Below are 6,000 nucleotides of genomic sequence, written 5' to 3'. Positions count from 1 at the left end.
TGGTGCCAGGCTCTTCCCAGCGGTGCCCAGCGATAGGACAAGGACTAAATGCCATAAACTAAAGCGCAAGAAGTTTCACCTCCACATGAATTAATAAGCACCTCAGCAATATTTATATTAAGGGTGGCAGAGCACTGGAACAGCTGCCCAGGGAGGCAGTGGAGTCTTCCTCTCTGGAAACATTCCAAATCCACCTGGACATATCCCTGTGTCACCTGCTCCAGGTGGCACTGCCTTGACAGGGGGTTGGACTGGATGGTCTCCAGATGTCTATTTGTCTAAATATTCTGTGATTTTGGGAGCTGGACCTGTTCATCCTCAAGAACAGCGTCTGAGAGGGGACCTCATTAATGTGTATAAATATCTAAAGGGTTTGTGCCAAGAGGATGGACTAGGCTCTGCTCTGTTGTGCCCAGGAATGGGACAAGAGGGAAAAACTGATGGAAGTTCCACCTGGATATGAGGAACATGCTCTTTCATGTTTGTCCAGGAAAGCTGTGGCTGCCTCATCCCTGGAAGTGTCCAAGGCCACGGGTGATGGGGCTTGGAGCAACCTGGGATAGTGGAAAGTTGTTCCTGCCCATGGCAGGGAGTGGAACAAGATGGTCTTTAAGGTCTCTTCCAACCCAAACCATTCTGTGATTATCATTAATTGAAGCCAGCTTTTCTCATTCTAAATTATATAAAAAAAAATCGTATTTCTAGGTTGTTCCTAATCAAGAGGAGATATTTGTGATGATCAAAACTTACTTTGTTAAAAAAAAAGCCACTCATTCAGTTGCACCCAGTAATTTCTGTTCTCACAATCAATCACAGAATCATACAATCATAATTATAGAAAAATGGAATTGTGGTATCATAGAATCACAGAACATTAAAGGTTTGGAAGGGACTTTAAAGATCATCCCAAGCTGCCCTGCCATGGGCAGGGACAATCCCAATTAGACCCAGTTGCTCAAGGCCTTATCCATCTTGGCTTTGAAAACTTCCAGCGTTGTTCTCTGGACAACCTGTTCCTCTTCTCGCCATCACCACAGCAAAAAATTTTCCTCCTAATATCCAGTATAAATTCCCCCTCTTTCAGCTTCTACTCGTTACCCCTTTCCCTGTCTCCGCAGCTCTTTTTTAAGAGCCCCTCTCTGCCTTTCCCGTACAGCATCCCACCAAAACTTTTTGCTTGTAATTAATTTGTAAATAATATGTATCAATATTAATTATTAATATTAAATAGTAAATATTATTGATACATATTAATATGTAATTAGTTAATGTAATTAATGACCTGAATTTTGGGAAGGGGGCTCGAGGGGGCGCAGTGCCGCCTCCGCGCCACCAGGGGGCAGCACCGCCCCGCGCCGGGGCCCGGCGTGGCCACGCCCCTCAGGCCCGCCCCTGGCCCCGCCCCGGCCACGCCCCCGGCCCGGAGCCGCACGATGGCGGCGGCAGCGGGCGGGCGGCGGCGGCGGCGCCGCTGAGCGCCGGGAGAGCCCCGAGGGGCGGCGGGGGCTTCCCGCACCCCTTCCCCTTCCCTCACATCCCCCTCCCCTCTTCCCCCGAACCCCCCTCCTCCCCCGCTGCGCCGTCCCATGGTTACGAGCGGCCGCCGCGGCCTCGCAGCGGAGCCGTTTGGGCGGGAGCCGGCGAGGGAGCAGCGGCCGCAGGTGAGCGGGGAGGGGGCGGCAGGTGACCCCCCCCGGGGACAGGCACGGTGACGTTACGGTGCCCCGGGGGGGATGGAAGGGGCGGGGGGCGCGACCCACGCGCGGCCGTGGAGTTGGGTCATCCCCGCCCTGCCCCATGCTGAACTTTGGGGTTTGGGGTTTGCCTGTTTGTTGGTGTATTTGTGAGTGATAATGTTCTAAAAGTGATCACGGGCTGTGGCTCTTGGATTTGCTCCCTTGGAGCGAGGCCAGAGGAGGCCAGCAAGTTGATGGGAGGGATGCAGCACCTCTCCTGCGAGGAAAGGCTGGGAGAATTGGGGTTGTCCAGCCTGGAAGGAGAAGAGTCCGGGGAGACCTAATGGGGGGCTCTCAGTACTTGAAGGGAAAATGGAGAGAGTTTTTACAAAAGGCTGGGGTGATAGGATAAGGGGGAATGGCCTCACACTGAAAGAGAGTACGGTCAGATTAGATCTTAGGAAGAAATTCTTCCCTGTGTGGATAGCGAGGCCCTGGCACAGGTTGCCCCTGGATCCCTGGAAGTGTTTAATGCCAGGTTGGATGGGGCTCTGAGCAGCCTGGGCTGGTGGAAGATGTCGCTGCCCATGGCAGGGGATGGAACACGATATGCTTTAAAGTCCCTTCCAACCCAAACCATTCTATGATTCTGTGGATTTCCAGCTGTGGGTTTGCAGCGACCCACGGGGATCCAAGCTGGGGACACCCCTCCAAGACCCCAAAAACAGCTGCAGGGCCACCATGGCCAGGATCTCCTGGCACCACCCAGCGCCGCCCTGCTTACAGCATGGCCGAGCTCCCTGGACACCTCCACTCAGGACTTTGGGACTTCTGGTCAGTGAGGAGCCCTCCTGACCCACAGTCTGACCACACAGCCCTTGGCAGATCCAGACCACACCAGTGGCCAAAGGCTTCTTTTGGGACTGATATTCCAGCTTGGGGCATTGTGGCCTGGCTGCTCCCTGTGCCATTCCTCTGGGAGATGCTCCGTGTTGGAGCATTGGAAGGGACACTCTTCTTGCTGTGAGGTCCGAGGGCTCTGTCTCTTCCTTCAAGGTTCTGTCCCCTTCTCACTGGCTCTTTCCTCTCCTCGAAGGGTGTGTCCCCTCCTCGCATCCCAAACGGGAATCCCAAATGGGAATGTCCGTGCTGCCCCTCTCCGAGCTCTCCCACGCTCGGGTAGCTGCATCCTCCCTCCTCGGCCAGCGCTTGCTTGTTTCTGATCTTGGATGTCATCGAGGGTGGAAAATGTGACAGGAAGGAAGGGAGGCTTTTTTTCCCTCCTGCTAAATATGGACTGACATTAAAAAATCCAAATAGTGTCGCGAAAGGAATCCCAACCTCTGTTTGTCGAGGGGAGAGAAAGGGATGTTTTCTGGTTTTTCATTTCCAGCTGGGAAGTTTCGCAAGGAGTGGTGTGGAGTCCTCGCCGGGAGCCTCAGGAATTTACTGAGCTTGTTCACAGGACGCTCTCTGCAGCGTCTTATGCTGAAAAAAAAAATTAGTCATCCCTTCTGTGCCTGCCCGTGGCTTGGGGGGAGCTTGCTGAGAGCATGCAGGATGCTTGGAAATATTTAAATATTTTTTTTTCCTCCTGTACAAGGAGTTCTAGAAACGACAGGAAATAAAACTGTGGCCCCAACAGGAGTTTTTCATCTTTATTTCAATTCCTGTTGCTGCAGCAGCCGGTGGCAGAGAGGGGAAGGATGTGCTCGGGGGGGGCTGCAGCCAGGTTTGCAGGGAGGATTTGTCTGACTCTGTCGAGCATCAGATGCAAATTCATGCTGTTATTCCCAGAAAGATTGGGAAACAGGCTTGATGTGGAGCTCTGGGAGGAGGAATGGGATCACAGGGATGGTCATGGCACTGCCAACTCCCCGATGGCTTCTGCTGTGGCCAGGGTGAAGAGCCAGGATGTTTTTTGGGGAGCAGGGACCACAGCTCCCTTAGGACTTGGGGATGCTGGGGAGACACACTCCCCAGCTGGGTGCTGGGCAGAAAACGGGCACTGTCACCTTCCCATTCCATGTGTTTCTTTCCATCCCTGTTGTAGAGCTTTCTGGGGGAGTGCCTGCAGGAAGCTCCAGGGTTTTTGCCTGTTCTTTATTAAAACAGTTGGTTAAAGCTACTGGTTGGTTGCAGTTGGCTGAAGATGGTGGAATCATCATCCCTGGAAGTGTCCAAGGAACAACTGGATGTGGCACTCGGTGCTCTGCTCTGGTGACAAGGTGGGGATTGGTCACAGGTTGGAGTTGTGAGGTGATGATCTTGGAGGTCTTTTCCAACCTAAATGACTCTGGGATTCTGTAAAAGCAGTGAGGGATCCTGGGAGGTGCTGGAATAGATATTTCCCGTTTCCAGGGCGCTGATGCTGATGCTGCTGGGTTTTGTTCCCAGACTAAGGAGACACAGCCCTGCCTTCCTGAAACATCCCTCACAAATAACTGCATCTCTGTGCCACTGGTCCATGTCCAACATCAACTTCCTCGTGTTTGAATTCCCTCTCTCCCTGTCTCCTCCTGCTGCCAGCCTACATCTGTTCTGCTCCAACCCTCTGTGTTTCCAGCAGGGTGGTGGATCCCAATCCAGTGGGGAGGGCACAGGTTGTGTGTGACCTTTGCTGTGCCTGGCTGAGCCAGTGTCACTGTCACAGTCCGTGTGATGCCTCAAAACACTGGGGAGCAGCAGGGTGGGATATTTTTTGTGGAACAGGGCACCTGTAGTGCTTCCATAGGGTCAGGAGTGGCACCATCTGCTGCCTGGTCTCCCCTCTTGGTGTGACACGGGCAGGAGGTCGGTCATCCCTGGCAGCTGCTCTCTGGGCTCATTCACAAATCGCATTTTCCTCTGGAAATAAAACAAATCCCCGGGCTTTCCTCTCGAGGTGGAAGTCATTTGAAGGCAACCAGGTCCGTAAGCATCCCCAAAGCCTGCGGACAGGAAGAGACACTTGAGTGGAGAGGTAGGAAATGTCCGCATTTAGAGCAGTGGCTGATTCATCTCCTGCTCTTAACTCTTTCCCCCCTGATTTCAGTGGGATCCAGCTGGTTTGCTTCAAGGCTCAGAGCCCAGGGAGGCTCTGGCTGGATCACAGGATACTGCTGGGTTTTGTTCATCGTGTTTACGTGGTTTGGGATGGAAAAGGAGTGGGGTGTGTGGTTATCTGAATTGGATAACCAGAGCATCAGCAGTCACATTAGGGAGGATTAATATTTAATATATAGGGTATGAACCATTGTGCTTAATCACTATCTGAAGGGCTTATGCAGAGATTTAGCGATAAGCAAGTGATTCTTGAGCTGTCCAGAATGATTTCTTGCATCTTCCTCTGGAGCAGCTAGTCCTAGGTATTGCTGGAGGCTGGTGCGATCCTGTTCTTCCTGATGTCTCCAGTTTTTGTAAGTGGGTAGAGTGGCTTTCATCACGAGTGTTCATTTCTCATTAAACTCACAAATACTCTGGAAACCCTTTTTTCTCTGATGCAGCTCACGTGGCTGGACTGTCAGCTGTGGTACCTGTCAGCACTTGAAACTTCTGTGCGTGGCCAAAGCTCCTGGGAAACATATCATGGGATCCATGGACATTGTCACTGTCACGTACATCTGGGCAGGCACTAGTGCAGAGGCAGCTCATTCATTCTTTTGTCTGCCTCACCTCTTTAGGAGGCCTTTCATGTCATCTCCAGGCTCCCACCATGGTCCTGGAACTCCCCATGAGAGCAGTGCTGCTTTCCACAGCTGCTCCATGCTACTTTACATGGGAATTTTCTGCAGCGTGAGGTGCTTGGTAGTACAGCCCCTCTGGGAAGGGGATTGCTGTGTTTGTGCAGGGATGAGGTGATGGTGGGGAGTGCTGTGCCCAAGGCTGGGATCCTCAGCACAACAAGGACTTGGAGCGACTCAGAAGAAGCAATAAAGATGCTCCGAGGGTTGGAGCCAAACTGAGAGAGCTGGGGGTGTTCACCTGGAGAAGAAAAGGCTCCAGGGTGACCTCAGAGCCCCTTCCAGTGCCTACAGGGGCTCCAGGAGAGCTGGAGGGGACTTGGGACAAGGGATGGAGGGACAGGACAAGGGGAATGGTTTCCCACTGCCAGAGAGTGGGTTAGACTGGATATTAGAAAGAAATTTTTGCCTGTGAGGGTGGTGAGGCCCTGGCACAGGGTGCCCAGAGAATCTGTGGCTGCTCCATCATTGGAAATGTTCAAGGCCAAGGATGGACAGGGCTTGGAGCAACCTGGTCTCCTGGAAGGTAGCCCTGCCCATGGCTGGGGTTTGGAACTGGATGCTCTTTCAGGTCCCTTCCAACCCAAACCATGCTGTGATTC

The 6,000-nt window shown here is 52.8% G+C and overlaps 1 protein-coding gene across 2 annotated transcripts in view; it reads left to right on the top strand.

The window, feature by feature from the left end:
• Positions 1-1,567: 1,567 nt before the first annotated feature.
• Positions 1,568-6,000, top strand: part of PTPRA (protein tyrosine phosphatase receptor type A) — a 115,107-nt gene continuing 110,674 nt past the window's right edge. For both annotated transcript variants that reach the window (XM_083861404.1, XM_083861405.1), the window contains exon 1: positions 1,568-1,661. The gene's annotated coding sequence lies outside the window, so the exon portion shown is untranslated. The remainder of the gene's footprint in view (positions 1,662-6,000) is intronic.

Source organism: Zosterops lateralis, assembly GCF_965231275.1.
Source record: "Zosterops lateralis genome assembly, chromosome: 5".
Taxonomy (NCBI): Eukaryota; Metazoa; Chordata; class Aves; order Passeriformes; family Zosteropidae; genus Zosterops; species Zosterops lateralis.
Note: the sequence above shows the minus strand (reverse complement) of the source record. Positions and strands in the feature narration are given on the sequence as shown.